Below are 19,749 nucleotides of genomic sequence, written 5' to 3'. Positions count from 1 at the left end.
CTGACCCCCTGTTTGAGTTTCTCTTGCTTTCACAAAATGGGGCCAACCCGTCATTTCAGTTGGAGTTGGACTGTCACTCAGATGCCACCCCAGCTGTGATAGGAAAGGACTTCCTTCCTCTGGGGTCTCAATTTATTTTGTAGGCTTCCTGAGGGAAGACTTTGCCCTACCCGTACATACTTTTTTGAGTTGAGGACCTTGGGGCTGAGTGATTGGAAGTCCCTCAAGGGATATCAGATAAAAGTGTCTCCTTTCAAACCCACTGGCCCCTGGATCTCTCTATATCCCAAAGCAATGTCTGTCTATCTGGGTAACTCTGGAGAGGCCAACATGGATTTGGACTTCCGCTGGCTGCCTGGGATCACTGGGGTGACCGATGGCAGTCCACCGGTCCAGGGCATCCCCATCCCACTGTGTCAACAGAACACACATCTATGTCACTGGACAGGACCCTCAACCCCTATGAGGCAGTGTGAGAGCCTTGGATGTGTCTCAACCCAGCTTCCAACCCCACCTTTGACCTGTCCTAAGCAAGTGACTTTGGCCAAGGAGTCGAATCTTTTCAAGTCCCATTTTTATTGAATACAAAATAGAAGTAATAAAATATCTTCCTAGAGGATTGCTGTGGCAATTAGAGGTGACCCATGCAGAATGAGTGCCCTGGTGTCTGACAGATCCTAGCTGTGATGATAGTAGCCTTCTTTTATTTAGTCGCTTACTAAGTGCCAGACGCTATAATGTGCTCGTTACATATTTTAGTAGAGGTAGTTTTCATAGGCCACGTACTCTAAGTCAAATAAACATCATTCTCTGTATTTTTCTACAACTTTATTTTTATTATTTTTATTTATTAATTACTCACTCGTTTATAAAACTTTATGTCAAGTCCCCATTCTGCATGATGACCGACACCCAATTCTAGTCATCACTGGGGCATCACAGTGACTTTAGTATTCTCTAAGTTGCGTGGAGTTCAGGAAATTCACAAGTTTCCCTTTTGCTCCTTTCGCTTAGTGTGGCATTTACATTCTAGAGTTGAGTAGTATCCTGGCATGAGTGTGGGTGGAGAAAACACTGAGGCTTCTGGCCCAAGGTCATTCTTTTCCAGGGATGGTGGTTGCCCAGATGTACCTCCTGGTGTTTGGTCATTGGTATCCTTGCCCCAGGCATGCAGACACTGCTCTGTCCCAGCCAGTCCCTGCCGCATGGTCTCTGCCATTCTCTGCTGTGGCATCTTTCTCTCCTGATTCTCAAACCATTCTGTGGGGTAGAGGAAAGCCTTGCTGTTTTCCAGTGCCATGCTGGGGCCACTGGAGACTCAAGGGTGCCCAGGGCCTCTGCCTCGGGAAGACTGTCCTGACCACTCTTTCCCTCTGGTAACTGCCTCCCAGGGCCGGAGAGGCTGGTGCAAAGCGAAGGAGCCTCTTCTCTGAGAGTCCTATTGCTTCCTCTCAGATGCTCTCTCCCTCTTCCCACCTTGGAAGATATTATGGGGGTGGTTGGTGGCGAGACAAGAAAAACTAAGTCCAGCTGATCACATATTCTCCGAAGTATTTTCTATCTTACTTCTGGACAGAGAGCATTGACCTTAATGGCCAAGAATGTGGTGTCTCTGTTCTCAGGCTCTACCAAGGCACCTTCTCTAAAGCGGTGGGGGCTTCAGTCTAACTGACCCAGTAGGTGAGGGCTAAGATGAAAGCAAAGAATGCAAGGTGGCTGGGTAAGGGGGCACTCACCTTCTTATGGCACAAACAAAATCTTACTTAGTTTTTCACACAATCTTATGATGTGGTTTCTATTATCAACTCCATTTTACAGACAGTGAGCTAAGTCTTAAAGAAATGACTTGGGTGTTGAACATAATTCATTCAGCCATGAGATATTTATAGGGTGTCCACTATGTGCCAGGCAGTCTTCTGGGTTTGGGGGAATATGGCAGTAATCAATACAGAAAAGACCCCAGCTCTCCTGGAGCTTACAATAAAGTGGGATGGTGGGGAGTAGGGAAGAAGCAACAAGGAAGATCAACAGGTAAACCATATAGTTTATGCCACTCTGGTAAGCACCAGGGAGAGACATAAATCATGGAAGGGGGCGAGAAAATGCCTAGGAGGATCTGCCTTTGAAAATACTTATTGTGATGATAAGATGAGTGAAGATGATAGAGTAGGCAGTTAATTAGTCATGAGCTTGAGGCAAGGACCATGATAAATAGGTGACATATTAGAAGCCCATGGGCCCAACATCCCGACTTTGTGGCATCCAAGACCTCTCAACATTCTGACCTTATGGCTTCCAAGACCCCTGAGGTTAACAGACCAAGAGCCACAGGTGCTGAACATGTGCTCTTCTCTTCCATCTCTGCCCCTAGACTCATTATCTTTGCGGTTTTAGCCCCACCCCCCATGGGGTAAGGCTGCCATGATGTTTCCAGTACAAACCTTGTAGGGTCAAAAACTCCACTTCCCAACCTGTGGGAGGAGTCCCCCAAATGATTGGAAGCAACCTCCATTAGAAACCACCCCGTCTATGACCCAAGACCCTGCTCACATAAAAACAAAAGACCCCTGTAGTCTCAGAGCAGTTGCCCGCTTAGGCCAGCCCATTCTCCTACCTTGATAGTGTACTGTCCTTAATAAACTGCTTTGTGGTTGCTGCTTTCCTTCTGGTTGTCTTTATTCAAGTGAGGATCCTCAAATCTTTCGTGGGGAATCTAAGAACTGAGACCTCCATCACACAATGCAGACTCTCCCACCAGTAACAAAGAATCCCATGTTGGAGGGAAACAAATCCCAGGGAGAGAGATCAGCAAGCACGAAGGCCTTTAAGTGAGAATCGGCTTGGCTGAATTGCTAAGAAAAGGAAGGGCCAGGGTCTGAATGCAAAGTCTATATGCTTCGCTACCACCTTATGGGGCTCAAATTATTATCATTGCTATTATAATGTCTTTGCCATTGGCCTGACATCAAACCCCTCTTCCACGTGAGCCGTCTTGGTGGGTAGTTGAAAATTCCAGATACTCCCTCCTAGCTCTCCCTGTAACTTGGGATGGTTATAACCCCACGTGCAGAAACACCACCTGGGTTTCAAATCAGGAGCTAGTGATGCAAGGAGGGGAGACTATACAGAAGAACCTCTCGTGACCTGGCGGTCGAGGACAGGGAGCATCATTCGTGGCTGAGTGGGAGCAGTGGTGGACACTGTCCAGGGCTGGTTGTGTCATCAGTGTGAGCTGCAAGGTCAGCGCTAGGTGAGGCAGGACTTGTGTCTGCGCTCGACTGGTTCTGTGCCGTGACCTTGGGTGTTGCTCCTGGCTACGTAGCTGTGAGCCAGGTTCCTGAGATTTCACGGCCATTCGTTGAATTAGCTATTATCCATCTGTTTTCTCCTTCAAAAGAGAAACACAGATTTTACTTTTAGTTCAATAATAATAATAATAAAAAGACTGATGGCAGAAACATTTTCATCCTGCCACCTTATCCCCCAGATTTGGGGTTTGCAATTTTTATAAGGTTTGCATGATGATAAATAAGAAATAGAAATGTTATTAAAGTTGAAGTGAATTTCCTTTCGGGATGTGGAAAATAATGAAAAAGCTATTTCATCTGTTTTCTTTCCTATTTCAAAACGTAGAATGGAAGATGAGGCTGCTTGCTGTTGTGACATTGTCAGGCTTGTCTCAAATGCCCCCTGTGTTCTCACGTTACTCCAGCAAGGCCTTGGAGCAACCGAAAGAAATGGCTCCTATTTCTCTCTCTGCTTTGTCCTCCCAGAGCAGTAAAAAAAAACAACATATCCTTGGAACATTTCACGTCACCTGAAGAACAGCCTTTTTCTCCTCCCTGAAATATATTGACTAAAATAAACTAAGTGTGAAAAAAAGTGAACACATCTGGGTACACATTGCCCCCAAAAGATTATGATACCTGAGGTAAAGTCATAACCCACCTCGCAGGCCTTTATCAGTACTGTATTTCCCTTTTAAGTTCTTTCCTTCGTTTTTATTTTTTTAATTAAAATTAATTATGGACAACATGTGGAGAATGAACTTTATAAAGTCAGTTACACCAAACCGAAGCACTCTGTCCTCATCTCTCCATTATCTCCTTCTCAGAGGCAACTGCTTTTCTGTGAAAAGCGGACAATTTTGTTACTTATTCCTTTACTGGAATTACTATCTGAGTGTTTATCGTAGGCATTATCTAAGTGTTTTCCATGATGGGAGACAGAATTTAGCTGTCTTTGCACTCCAGAGCCCACTTCACACTCTTCCCATACCCCACATCCTTCTCATTATAATACAGCAATATCACGGTTTTGAGAGAGAAAAATCCAGTGTTTATATTATTGTTCCATGTAATGATCTTTACGAGTGATTCACTTAGCAAACTGATTGTTTTTCCTTTCCCTCACAGCATTTGGTTTTTCCTAGCATTAATATTTGTCATATTTTTCATTTGCCTGGGATTGCATGTACAAATCAGTAATTAAATTCCAAATTCTCCTCCAGATGCCAACATCTCCCCTCAAGACGTCCATTCACATCAGGTGTTTCATCATTTTTTCTTCAGGCGCCTCCTGACCTCTTTCAATCACCCCTGCCTTGTGCTCAGCAACCCTCCAGGCATCTACCTTCCCGGCAGCTTAGGGGCTCTATGTCCCCCTCTCCCCGGAGTGGCCTTCTCATTAATCGTGCCCCATGTCACCATCTTATTCCTATTACTCATTCCTACTACTCCCTCATTTTGTTGGAGCACATCCTCTAGTGGCTTCCGGAACAAGTAGAATGGAAGGTGATTTTTTATTTTGGTGAATGTGCTGATCTATAAATGTTTTTATTTTACCCTCACACTTCATTTATTTATCTAGTATAGTTTGGGAATAGAATTCGAGATTGGAAATTATTTTCCCTCAGAGCCCCATTGTCTTCCATCTTCCAGTTTGATATTGGTCTGTAACACTCTGATTCCCAACCCCACATGATCTGTTTTTTATCACCCTCTTCTGGAAACTTATGAAATTTTGTCATGGACCCTATTGTTTGGAAATTTCACAATGGTATGCGATGGTGTAGGTCTTTTTGTTTTTATTTTTATTTTTTTAGTCCCTTGTTCTAGTGAATACTTTTAATCAGAAAGTATTGCTGCTTTTTAGTCCTTGGAAATTTTCTTGAAATATATTTTTGATGATTGCATGTATCTCATTTCCTCAGATTTCCTAGAAATTCTATTATTTAATTATGAAATTTCTTGGGCCTATATTTTTATCTTTATTTTACTTTGTGATTTTCCCTCTCTTCATCTACTTTCTTAGAGATCTTCCTTTTAAAACTTTCTGTTGCATTTTTCATTTTTATTACCATATTTTTAATTTCCAAGATCACCTTTTTGTTCCCTGGATATTTTGGTTCCATCTTCCTTTGCATGGTCACAATATTAATTTTCTGAAGCTATAAATGATGGGTATTCTTAAAAGTGTGCCTTTCCCCAGCCTCCATATTTTCCATGTTGCCCCATTTTTCTTGTATTATCTGTAATATCAGAACATTTCATTAAATGCCTGGATTTCTGATGGTCCTCAGTTGTCTGATCATATACCAGGATGAGAGACTTCAAAGCTGAATAGAGGCTATAAGTATGTATGGGCCTTGCCAACTGCGAGGTAGGGGATGTGGGTGGGCTTTAACTTGCAGAACCCTGCACATCAGCATCTTATGGTTTGTCCCTCTGTGTTTGTCAGATGCCCCAGTGATGACGCTGGTCTCTTTCCTGGAGTCTGGGTACTTTATCTGCCAGCATTCTGGAGTCAAGGAGGAAATAATGCTGAGGGTCAACAATCATTAAGTGAACTTTTACTTGTCCTTCTTATTTTTAGTATGCACATACATCTTACTTATACTTAATGTCCGGCAGTTCGAAAACCCTTTGTTTCAGAGCAGTGGTTCTCGCACTTCACCTGTTAAAAAATAAAACATATAAAGGGGTGCCTGGGTGGTTCAGTTGGTTCCCCAACCGACTCTTGGTTTCAGCTCAGGTCATGATCTCAGGGTCCTGGGGTCTAGCACCATGTCTGCTCCACACTCTGCAGGGAGCCTACTTAAGAATTCTCTCTCCCTCTCCCTCTGCCCCTCCCCCTGCTCACATGCACACTCTCTCTCAAATAAAATAAATCTTAAAAAAAAGAAAAAAAAAGACAACCAGACTTAAATTTTCTGTTGTAGGAAGTCCGAGGTGGGGCCCAATAATTTGCATGTATAACAAATTCTCAGGCGATACTGAAGCTGCCGGTCCTGGGACACTACCTTAAGCACCGCCATTTTAGATAACGAAATCTCTAGTCTGCTGCTGGGCGAGAAGGAGCAGCTGCCTGGCTGTGAAGAATGTGGGATCTCGCTGATTGTTTCAACCCAGCCCACCAGGTTTTAGCCCCATCTTCCACTGGTGTTAAGTTCTTAGCGACTGTGAGTCTCTGAGCCTTTGGAAAATGCTGGGATATAAATTGGGGTGCCTCTTGTCTTTTCCCACCACTGTTTAGGATTCAGCTTTCTCAAGTTTTCTGAGTCAGATTTGGATTTGGATTGGTAGCTTCCAAAATTGTGTTGCTATTACCTTCTCTCCTGTTCTTTTTTTTCTTTGCTGAATATGTGGCATTTAAAATCCCTTTACTAAAAATAAAATAATAAAATAAAATAAATAAAATAAAATAAAATAAAATAAAATAAAATAAATAAAATAAAATCCATTTACTGTCATTTTACTGAGACTTAGGGAAGGGTAAGAGCTTAATGAATGCATCTCGTCCTCTATGGTTAGCCAAAAGTCCTCGTATCTTTCTTTAGTCCTTCTCTTCTATCCAGTGTCACTTTTCCTTCATTTATTCTATTATCAAAAATTCCAATTAGATGTATGTTGGAGCCTCTCAATCTATTCTCTGGTTTTCTTAATAGTCCTTTTTATTAATTAAAAAAAAACCCAACAACCTTTTTCTCTTCCTGCTGACATGTGGATGGATTCTTTGTTAACTTCTTTCATATATATTTCTTTCATATATATTTCACATTCGTTTCCTGATTTTTTTTTGTTTCACCATTTCTTGCTCTTATTTAATGGAATTCATTTCTTACTTGTTCTCTTTGAGAATTTTAAATACTCACACTTTAGTATCTTTGGCAGACTGATTTAACAAAATCAATTTTATATGGAGAGAATACATGTTCTGATTTTTAATTTTGTTGGCTTCTTTATTAGCTTTGGGAGTTTTTGTTTTGTTTTAAGATTTTATTTATTCATTTGACAGAGAGAGAGACAGCCAGCAAGAGAGGGAACACAAGCAGGGGGAGTGGGAGAGGAAGAGGCAGGCTCATAGCAGAGGAGCCTGATGCGGGGCTCGATCCCAGAACGCCGGGATCATGTCCTGAGCCAAAGGCAGACGCTTAAGGACTGAGCCACCCAGGCGCCCCTAGCTCTGGGTTTTTAAAATGTATTTTATAGTTTTGGTCAATAGGGTCATTTTAGTAGAGGTTTTGTTTTAGGCTGTTTTCCCATCTCTTTCTTGGTGCTTTCTTCTCCCTACACACTGGTTCTCAAGGTCACTTTCACTGGGCACCAAATCCCCAGTGGAGAATCAGGTCTCCTGTCACATGGCAATACTCATCATCACATGGGGATATTGGGTTGATTGAGGAATGAATCACTAAGCCAGCAGCCTCCTTATTTGGGAGGCTATACCTGTCCTCTAACGTCTCTGGCTTCAGTGTCAGTTGGGGAATGTTTCCAGTTTCCAAGGCAAGCAGCCACACCCCAGCACAGGCCCTCATCTTGTGTTGAGCACTTTCAGCCCCTTTGCTCTGCTGGAACTGAACTGATCACAGCCCGAATTCTGGCCTGGGGCCCAACAGGCCCATGTGGCCTATCCACTAGGTGTTTGCCTTTCTGTTCTGTTTCTGGTACACAGCTATGGTTATTTGCTTTATAGCCTGGCTGTACTGTTTTGGAATCTTGATTTTTCTCTTTTGTCTAGTAAGACTCTCAGATGAGAATCTAGTGTCTCCAAGCTTCATGCTGCCCTGTGGCTGAAGCTCTGCTGGGGCGGAATGCTGTTGTTTTGTCCCACCCTCTATTCCCAAGACTGGTGATTTTGGGGCCTGAAGCTGAGCATGGCAAGCTCAGTCCCCTTCTCCCTCTCTCTCTCTCTCTTTTTTTTCTTCCTCCTTTTTGTATCTATTTGTTGTATCTGTCTCTTGCAGACAATATGGATTCTTCTCTTCTTCCTCATGTTGTAACTTTTATAGGGGGTGACTCTGTCCCTTAGTGGGAAAGTGTAAGGCTGTCTAATACTGTCTGTCCCTGGGTGAGCAAGTCAGTCTAACTACTGGGGCTCCACATAAGCAGGACTGTGCTGTCTGTCACATACCTGAGCATACAATGGAGCAGTTATCAGCAATAAGAGGGATACTTTGATTTCCATATATCTGGCTGCTATGCCTGTATCTCAGTTGGTATGGGAGAGGGGAGAGAAAATTACGTATTTGCCTCTAAAAGCCCTAATATTGCCAACATGTTTCGAGAAGAAAGATCTCATCAAAGCCTGAATTGACACATCCAACTTTGTTATGCTTTTATTTAGGGGGAAGATAGATAGATAATAAATAAATAAATAGATATATATATTAGATATAGATATATAATAAATATATATATAGTTACAATTCTATTTGTAGAATTATATATATATTATATTATATGTATATATAATTCTATTCCTGTTCTATTTTCTCATTTCTCTATTCTATTCCCTTATTTATTTCCTCTGATTTTCTACATTGCTGCCTTTTTTTTAAATTCCTGTCTTTTAATGAATTGACTGTGTTTTCTTTATTCTCTTACCCCATCACAGATTTGGAAGTTTTTCATTCTGTATCTTTTCTTGTAGTCATTACCCTTAAATTTTTCAACACGCTTGCCTTATGTCACCAGAGTGTAAATACAACAGCAGCAAACAAAGGGGTATTAGAGCACCAATCACCCTCCTCCCATTTCACATGGTCTTTTTGTCCTGTATTTTAGTTTCACTTTCTTCTTCCACCTTCAAGTTAGTCATAATTTGTAATCATTTAATGTTGATTTAGGTTTATTCACCTGGTTTCCAAGTTCACTGATCATCATTCATTTTTGCAATGTGGTCCTTTCTCTCATTACTTCTGAGATCTTTCCTTTGGAGTTCCAAAGTTTCAATGTAATGTATCTCTTTGTGGATATCTATCTAGCATCTGTGTATCCATCCACCTACCTAGCTATCATCTGTGTATCTAATCTCTTTCATATGGCTAATTGTGAATCTCAAATCTTATAATTTGTGCCTTTTATTAAATATAGAATATTCTCCACTGTTAGCTAGTCAAATATTGCATCTCTTCCATTCTCTGTATTATATCTTTTTGGAAATCTGAGTAGTTATGTGTTAGATAGTTTCATTCCAATCTTCACATCTTTCAAATTCCCTTATTTGTTTCCATTTCTTTCTTTCTTTGTGCTGCATTCTGGGTAATTTTCTCAGGTGTACCTTTGAGGTCACTAATTGTCTCTTTCTTTCCAGGTAATGGGGTTCTTTAACCCATGGAGGTTTTTGTTGGTTTGTTTCAATGACTTAATTGTTAAATCTATTAACGTTATTGATTCTTTTAAAAATCTGCCTGTTTTCCTTAATGTCTTGCCCTTTTCTCATATATTCCATTTTTTCTTTCATGCTTCTAATCACTTAGACAATTAATTAATCATTTTTCAACATTTATGTTATCTAATTTTTATTTGGCAACAGCCTTGCTGTTTATTTTACCCAGTGACTTAACTCATGGTATATTTTCCCTCATTGCATTAGTTAGGGTTTGCTTTTACTGTGAGTTACAGAAATATATAAAATAGAAGTTTCTTTTCTTCTCATATCAATGTCCTGATGTGATGTAAACAGTCCAGTGGTGACAAGTTGATGCCACAGTTGTCCTCATGGTCCAAGATGGAGCAATAGCCATCATTCCATGATCCAAAAAGCAGGGTGGGCAAAAAGAAGGAGCAAAGGGCACCTTTCAGCTGTCTTTTGGGGAAATTCACTGGAAGCTGCCATACAACACTTCTGTTCATAATCTACTATCTAGAACTTAGTCATACGGCCACCCCTAGCTGCTAGGGCATTTGGTAACTTTTAAGATCTAAGCAAGGGAATGTGGAAATTCTTGAGATAACTAACCAGGCATCTCTGCTACATTCAAATATTTCATAATATTGAATTATGTACACATCTTAAGTGGGATTGTATCTGTATGAGTCTATGACTCCTATACCACTAGGGTTGAAGGCTCACCCCCCCACCCCAGCCCAAGTTTTCTAGTCTTGTTTCTGCCAGATTCCCCAAAGTATACCTTGTTTGGGTCTAGTTTTTTAGTTAATGTCTTGTGTTGGGAGGGCAGGGTCACCAAACAACATGGATAACATAACGCTGATCTCTAAACCTGTGTGAGGCCTGTCCTTATGGTTATATATTCTTAGAGAAGATTTTATTTTTGCTCTCAGAACTCAATCAAGATAGACAAGCAAACTGATACAAAAAGAATGGATTGAGTGGATTTTTAAGTTTGTTCTATCACTCGGAGTGTCCTGACTTTAGGCCTTTGCTCAAGCATCAAATTGTGCAGGCCCAAGGCTGGGTCTCCTGTTCCAACGTAGACATAAAAATCCAAGCCTTTAGGTCGATGAGACGGACACCCTTGTACCCCTCCCCACCTACTTACCAGGGAAGTTGCAGGACCAACTCACAGGGGTGTAGTTTCCCCTTTATTATAATCCTCCCGGGATTTCTCTTACTTTCTTAAAACCCTTCTAAGCTCATATACATTTTATTATTTCTTTCTAGCATTTCTAGGTATTTTTTAGCAGAAGAATTTAAAATCTGAAATCTACCAGTCTATCCTTTCACACTTTTAATCTAGTTAAAATAGCCAGAATGTATTTCCGCTGCTCGCCACCAAGACTACTGACAGATGTAATTTGTGTTTTAGAATCTGCACCCTTGGGCCTGGGCCTGATTCTTGTTGACCCCTGAGGTTTAATGTTTTGCTGGCAGGTTCCCGCTAGAGAATGACAGACGGGCACTCCCGGGCTCCTGACATGATTCCCCACTAGAGCAGTTCAGAAAGAGTGTCCCATTCCAAGCCAACTTAGGCAGACCCCATGAACTCAGCACTCCCATGTACAAGCTTTGTGGAGCTCCAGCCCCCAGCACTCTCCTGTCTGAGACAGCAGCTTGGGGATTCAGAAAACCCTAGCAAGAAGCATATTTTCTACTTCAGAGGGACTGAAATCCAACCCATCGATGCCAATTGCACTGAGGAATCAGAATTTGGCAGCAAGGCTTTGGAGTATAGGGATGAAAATGAACTCATTCCATCAGGGTGGGGCGGGCCCCCAAATGCCTACGGCTGGGATAGAACAGGACCAGGTGCTTGCCTGGCAGGCCCTGAGCATCCCTGGGGTGGCAAGAGGCACTGGGGGTGAGAGGAGTGCCAAGGATGCATGGGCAGAGGAGTTAGGCTCATCTGCCCTTTGGTCTCGGATCTGCCACTCACCTGCTAAGTCACTCGGGGCTCACCCTGCCCTCTCTTAGCATCAGTTTATGTGGTTTTGGTTTGATTTTGAGTTTTGTTGTTTTGGTTTTAGTTTTGTTTTTTGCTACGGAACTGAAGATAAGCTTGCCAGCCATGTCTACCTTGTCCTGTCGTGAGGACCAGATCCCTCGCAGATGTTATCCATGTGTGGGAGAGAGGTCATGTTACCGTCTTCACGTTACAAGTTGAAGAAGCTGAGGCCCAGAGACATGAAGTGAGTTCTCCGATATCAGAGAGTCAGTGAGTAGCAGAGCTGGGGCTCAGATCCGAGGCTTCTGACCCCAGAACTCACTCCCTTTCCACAGTGCCCCCACTGTATAAATATAAGGTAAAAGCGGGGAGAAGGGGACTCCCAGCTGTTTATGTGCAGTGTATCATTCACTCTCCGTACAACAGTCGACGGTTCTAGGTTAGTTTTCTTACACCTGTTTTACAGATGAGAAAACTGGGTATCTGAGACTTCCCATGATTTACCCAAGGTAACAGCGATTTCAAGAGTAAGGATCTGAATCTGACATTGCCTGGTCGCAAAGCCTGGGCTCTGTCTCTCTCTCTCGGTTTCTTTTTACAATACTCTCCAGATATTGGCATGCTCCCCTAAAATCCATATGCATTTAGACAAGGTTCAAATCAATTAGTTCACACTTTGCTGCTGGGGCTCCTTTGTGCCAAAGGTGATCAAGGTGCTTCCAGTTTTATGCATTCAAACCCAAGGAGGCCTCTTTCCCTACTTCTTGCATGACAGCCCAGAATTGAGAACCACGGTGCATATGGTGTTTGCAAAATGCCAGTTGTGTATGGGTGTTTAAACTTTAGTTTTGCTGCTTTTAATTTATTTATGCAAGCAAGCCGCCTTTCATGAATTTTAATCTGCACTGCCTTAAAGAAGTGCTTTCCAAATGGGACAGCATTTGTGATCACCACTAAGCCATTCTAACTGCTCGCAGGCCTGGGGAGAGAGGCAGCGGAGAATATTAGCAAGCTCTGAGCCGTCCCTGTGTCATCCCGGGCATTGTGGCGTAAAATGTGCTTCGTGTCTAGAAGAAAAAAACCCGTGACTCGAGTCTTTGGTTATTTTTAATGCTGAGCGGCAGAACCACGGGGAATATTATGAGTTCCCAGATTTCTGACAGGAGGGACTCGCAGCGAAGTGCTTTCTTCAGGAGAGAGAGACACTGCTACAAGTCTTTATTCATTTATTTATCATGCTTCAGTTCCCTAAAAAAGAAAACACTTCTCCTGTGCAGGGGAAATTGCTTCAATGGATAGATTGCATTTAAATAATTTAAGTATAAAATTACTCGAACAGGCCGACTGATATTTCGAAAACGAAACAGTCACAATCACTTAAGAGCACCGGCGAAGTTCGTGATTCGGTGTATAGATGAGGTGTGGGGAGAAGCTTCTGTCCGCCTGGGCTGGGTGTCTGTCCTGCCTGTAGGCTGCCCTGGGGGAAGGGGCTTTCTGGTCGGGTCCTGCAAGGAGAGGACCAACAAGGAGACGCTGGGTCTTGCAGATGTGAAAGGTGAACTGCTTGCAACTTTTGCCCCACCTTTTTGGGTTTTCTTTTTCATCGAAGCGGTGAGGAGAAACAGAGGTGGCACCGGATTGGAGTCCAAGAGACTCTTATCTCGTCTGCGTGAGCCCACTGCCCAACCTCCCTGATCCCCGATTCCTCATCCGAGCAAGAGGAAGATAACGCCAAGCTCACAGAGCTCTGAGGGCAAAATCAGCATCCAAGAGAGGACCCAGCATGGTTCTTGGCACGTAATGGTCCATCGCGTCGTGTCTACAGCACATTCTGGGAGGCCGTTCCTGCCGATATGCCGTCTGGGCCTAGAGAGAGCCTTTGCCTTCTCGGGAAGTCTTCATCTATGCCAGCAATAGGCTGTCTTCCGCCCATCCACGCCCATGCAAATATTGTTAGACCAGCGTTCTCCCTGTGCTTCTGCAGAAAGCATTTCTTTAGGTGGGATTTATGGTCTGCTAAGACCCTGAAGATCCTGGCAGAGAAGCAGCTCTGTGGTCAAACGCATTTGCAAAATGCTATGCACGACTGCCCTTTCTGGAGATTCACTGGGCGCCTTGGCTCTGAGAAGTCCTGCTGACAAGAAGCCTTTTTACTTTAAGTTTAACTCCGCATTTATTAGTCTTATTTGGCGGTGAGGGCCTTCCCACCCCAGCATCCATGCCAAATGCCCCGTTAGTATCTCTTGGAATAGGACTTACTGAAATACACTGAGGGAAACTGCCCTAAGAGGGTTCTTCCTCCGCCCGTCCTGCTCTACTGCTTTCTGTCTTATTTTTCTATGAACCGGGTTTGGGGGCTCTAAAGGTCCTCTCCTGGTTACTATTGCCGACTTAATTAAGCAAATGCACTAAGTGCAGGGCTGAAGATCATCAATATCTTCTCCTGTAGAACGGGGACTGAATAGACGCACAATTGGGAAGGGTTAGTAGTATGTGTGAAGTAAGCGCGGGGTGAGGGGGATGAAGGCGGGGATAAAGGGAGCCGCCTGGGGCCTGACCTGGGAGCGTCAGGTGGGACGCCTGGAGGAGACGGAGGAGGCGTCACATCATCACTTTGCCTGGTCTGTTGTCTGCGGTGCTTGGAGGCGCGCTGCCTCGGAGGTATTCTAAATTCTAGGAAGCAGCATGTATGGGTAGGGGTGGCAGCTTCTCAGCAGCACCAATGTTTACTTTGAAGAGAAAATGTCTGCTTTGTAGGCAAATGTTTTCAGCATGGAAATGATCATTGCAATTGCTGTGGTTGTCACAAATGTTTCATCAGAGCCGATAAAGCAGCTGAGTGTTGGCAAAATCGATGAAAACATCTTGAGAAGTGTTCGCTGCCTACTTAGCCGTCTGCGGCTCATCTGGTGCGAGGGAGGAGGGGGCAGGCGGTGAGCTGAGGCCACACAGGAGGCTGGAGAGGCGGCGTGGCCCGCCGGACCGGCACGCGGCCTCTGCGGTCGGACTGCCTCGTTGGCCCCTGCAGGCTCTGTGACCTTGGCCAGATGGCCTGACCTCTCTGTGCCTTCATGTCGTCCTCATTTGGGAACTGTGGATAATAATAGTACTACCTTCATTGTTATTGTACCGATATAAATATTGAATCAATACATGCTTAGCATGTAATAAATATTAGTTAATACAATCATTCTTTGAGGCTCAAAATCCGCGCACCATTGTGTCATCCAGTAGAGAGGCTTTACACAGCACTACTTAATCAACAGGTATTCATTGAGCATCTTCGATGTGCCTAGGGGCTGGGGACCAGTGGGGACTGAAACAGGCCGGGTTACTGTTGTCTCAGAGCTCTCTCTGTACCAGGGCAGACAGAAAAATCAAATACATCAATAAGGTACCTTCAGAGACTGACGCACGTTCTAAAGAACCTCAGTCAGAGCGATGAAAAGGAGATGAAGTAGAGTCACAACTGCCCGCTGTCCTCAGACGGATACAGAGAAAATAGATTGTATTTAAACGTCTAAACTTCTCCGGCACTCTTCTTGTGCTGGAAAATAATTAGCTTTCTTCGTCCGATCTGTAATTTGGATCTCATGCAAGAAGCCGAAGAGCCGCGTCAAGACGACATCGAGGTGTATGGCGAAGGGGCTGTCTTACCTGGCATCTCAGGCTGTTCTTGGGGAGGGGGCCTCAGATCTGTGAGGCATTCCTGTGCTGTCCTCCAGGCTCTGGCATAATGACTTCTGTCTGATGGCATCCATCCCATTTGTGCCTGAGTCTGTGGCAAGTGTTTAGCTTTGTTTTCTGCCTCGCAGCTTAATCTGGACCCGGTAGCTTTCCCTGCCAAGTGATCTTCCTCTCAGCTCTCCTTGGCACTGGAGACCCATCTGAGGCTCTGCACCTGGCAAGACAGCACCAGCCCTGGCCTCCATTCTGTATCCTCTGCTGGGACTCACCCCTGTCATTTCTACAATGGACTCCATGACAGGTCTAACTGCTTCCAAATCAACAGCCTTCTGAGTCCCCTTTCAGAAACTTCTGAGTCTTTTACACACCCCATGGGAACCAAGAGAGGTTTAGGAGAGCTGTAAGCCAGTACCTCCTTCTACTAACTTTTCTGCACTGTCAAAGTGGCGGGGTAAGGGGTCAGCTGCCAGGAGAGCACACACACCCACCCTCTATCTGAAACAGGGCAGAAAACCCCCGTCCATGCTCCTTTCATGCCAGTCTGGATGTTTCTAAGCCACTCCCCTTAAGTTTCAGTTCTGAGATGAAGGGGAGGAGACATGAAAGCCTGGGGATCAGCACTTCCCTCCCCGCCCCCGCCCCGTCTCTATTCTTTTTTTTCAAAATCCCTTAGGTTAAAAAAAAGATAGAATTATCCATCTTCTATGTCATAAGCTTCCACTCTAAGGTGAAAAATGTCATGTAAAGAGCTTACAGATCACTGCTTCCATCTTTACAGCAAAAGAAATGAAAAAAAAAATGAGAAAATGAAACATGAATGACTTTTCTTAGTCCCATCAGAGAGCTGAGGTAACAAGGTAGACAAACATCCCAAGATCTGGAGAGACCAGTGAATCTAAAGAGATGCAGGTGAGATCTGCTTACTTGGAGCTGAAGCTGCTGGAGCCATAAATTCGTGGGAACGCTAAGGCGGTGAGCAATGTTGCTGAATTATCTGAAGCTAAGCGTGAGTCAGCATGGACGTGGAAGGCTCCTGGGGACTGCAGTCGTGGGGGAACCACCACACGTTCGTTCATGATCTTTCTTTTCCTCTAGGAAAAGCTGAAGACCCAACAAGAATTCCCTGGTGGTTCTGGCAGGGAAAAGGGAAGAATAATCATTGTGACATATGCCCAGGCCATTCTCCACAAGCAAGCCTTACTTTCCAGGAACGAAAAAAATCACCAGAGCCTTATCCTATCTGGGATAAGGGCCAGTTGCCAATTCCGGCTCCCTCTAGTTTTTTTTGTGCCGCCTAAGGCTGGGGGGAGCTATGCCAACATAGAAACACTTGTGAAGACCACCGCTCAGAGTCACAAGCCTGCTGAAAGACCAAGATTTAATCATAAGATTAGACAATGCTCCCCCTCCTACCCATCTTAGCACCACACCAACAGGCCTCCAGCGTAATAGTGGATTTTAGCTGAAAGAACTGTAAGACTCTCTTGAGGAAGAGTATGTGGGGAAGCCCAAAGACGACAGAGGAGACTATAACAAGGACATGGGGGAAATCTGAAGCAGCTAGCATGTACAGCAAACAGTAAACATAGCCTAAATTCTACCCAGATTAACCCAAATCCTCACATTCTTTTTATTTTAATTCCTACTACCCAATACAACATGTCTGGCTATCAAAACAAACAAAAACAAAAAACAACAACAACAAAAAAACAACTACAAGCCATGCTAAAAGTCAAGAAAAGATACAGCCCAAAAAGATAAGGCAAGCATGAGAATCAGACTCAAATATGACCCGGGTATTAGAATTATCAGACAGGGCATGTAAAATAACCATGATTACTATGTTAAAAGCCTAGTGGAAAAAGCAGACAGCATGCAAGAATGGATGGGTCGTGCAGACAGAGATATGGAAATGCTAAAAAAAGAATCGAAAGGACATGTTAGAGGTCAAAATGACTGTAATAAAAATTAAGATTGACCTTGATGAGTTTATTAGTAGACGGGACGCACCAACGAAATAACCAGCGAGTTTGCAAATAGATCAACAGAAACTTCTGAAAACGAGATAGAAAGAGGAAAATGAATGAATGAATAATAATAAAGAACAACAGAACATCTGGGAACCTTGGGACAGTTTCAAAAGGTATAACATGTGTATGGGAATATCAGGAGACGAGGAAAGAGAGAATGGAGCAGAAGAAATACTGCAAGTAATAATGGCTGGGTATTTTCCCAAATCAATGACACACACTAAATCACAGATCCAGAAAGCTCAGAGAATATCAATAAATATCAGAAATCTACACCCAGACTATCATAGTCAAGCCACACATAGACACACACACACACACACACACACCCCAAAAAAAACAAAGACAGAAAATTCTTGAATGAAGCCAGAGTGGGGGGTGGTCATGAGGAGAACTTTACCTGCCAAGGAACAAAATAAGAATACAGGACACTTCTCATCAGAAATCATAATGGAGTGAAGAATTTAAGTCTTAAAAGAAAAAAAAAACTACCTAGAATTCTATATTCCGTAAAATTATCCTTCAAAAATGAAGAAGAAATAAAGGCATTTTCTGATAAACAAAAACTGAGAGAATTCATTACTAACAAATCTTCATCCCAAGAAATGTTAAAAGAAGTTTTTTAGGCAGAAGAAAAATTTTATAAGTCAGAACTTGAATCTGCATTACAAAGGGAAAAGTATCAGAGAAGAAATAAGTGAAGATAAATAAAAATTGTTAATATTTCTTACTTTTAATTGGTAAAGGTTTAAAGTAATAATAGTAACAATGTATTGGGTGATTATACCATATGGATAAGTGAAATGAATGACAATTCATAAGGGAAACGATCTGGTGGTGATGCAGTGAAAGTTCCAGAATGGGGAAATCACAGAGTTGGATTTCTTCTTTTCAATCATCATGTTGAGGCACTGAATACATTATGGAGGGCAAGGCTGTTGTGTCCAAAGAATCACCTTTCAAAGCCCGCAGATAAAGCTTACCTTGGCCAAGGGTTTTTTTCTTTTTGTTTTTGTTTTTACTTTCCTCTCCTGATACTTGCTTCCTGGCTAGGATTCCTGGTGCTGTGGAATTCTGGGAAAGTCACCTTGCCTGACAACAATTTACCCCTAAGACCTGAAATGATGTTTGTTTGACTTTATTTTCTGGGTCGAAATGTATAAAAGAGAGACTCGTACTCATTAACTAAGAGACAATCATAGAATAAGTTCTTACAAGCCATTCCAAATAAGGTAAAAAATAAAGAATTTAATCAGACTATTGTCGTCACAGCAAGCCAAGATTAATTCTTCAACTTGGAGAGAAGAGGGGGAAAGGAGCATTTTTTTTTTAATAAGAAGGAAGAGTAAAGGAAAAAAAAGAGGTAACTTTTAAGCATAGCAAAACATTAAACATTTTTTCTGGAAGTTTCCTCATCTAAAAAAGTTCCTTCAGCTAAAAACAATAATACCAGCTTCCTGAGGTTTTTATAAGGATTAAATGAGATAATCAATGTAAAGAGCTTTATTATCGTCATCATTGTTCTTACTGCTATTATTACTGTGTATTTCTGTGTAACTTAAGCCTGACTTCCTATTGTAATTGTATCTCTATTTTCCTTCTACCTCCCATCTGTACATCCTCCTTTCATTATATTAATTTCTAAATGTAGTTCAAAATCGTAATTGGAGCAATGTTCTTTATAAGTAAATGCTGTAAATTGTAAACAAAACAAGAATTCTATTTGCCAGCCCTGTGTCAAACCCTATTGTGGAATCCTGGAACAGATCAATCTTATATGCAGGTACCATCTGGCTTAAGCGAAATGGTATTTGTGTTGAATGTGGTCGGAGAGACTGTGCTCCTGCACTTGGCCACAGCTCATCTCAGGGCAAGAACTCAGCTCAGAACGGGGAGCAGAGGTAGCCTCACACGGCGCAAGCCCCTGCCTAGTGCCCTCATTTAGGGCAGAGGGGAAAACAGTATCCAGCCAAGGGCCCTGCTTTCAAGCAGTGCTGGGCCAATGGCTGCTGCTGGAGAGGGTTTGGGAAGAAATAAGAAGAAAAGAGAAGCGAAGCCAAAAGAGTGGTGTGTGGAAAAGCATCATGACAACAGTAGGCATAGGACGGGAATGCGGGAATGCCCTACATCATGGCTCCCCCGTGTGGGCGAGACGCTTAGCTCTTTGTGCCCATCTTTCATCTGTGAAATGGGGATTGTGCTAAGGGAAGAGCGGTATTACATCTTGCAGGGCCTCCTTTATGGTTTGTTGTTGTTGTTGTTGCCATGGACCCTTTTGGTAATCTGTTGACCTATCTGTGGACGTTATCTTTGTCTAGGTTCTTCAGCAAGCCGATCTCGAATGCAAGTAATTTATTTGGGAGGTGAAGGAAATACCCATCGAGAAGTGGGAAGGAAAGGCAGCCA

This window comes from Ursus americanus, chromosome 24 (assembly GCF_024610735.1).
Source record: "Ursus americanus isolate L20-20 chromosome 24, mUrsAme1.1.p, whole genome shotgun sequence".
Classification (NCBI taxonomy): domain Eukaryota; kingdom Metazoa; phylum Chordata; class Mammalia; order Carnivora; family Ursidae; genus Ursus; species Ursus americanus.
This window is presented reverse-complemented; position numbering follows the sequence as displayed.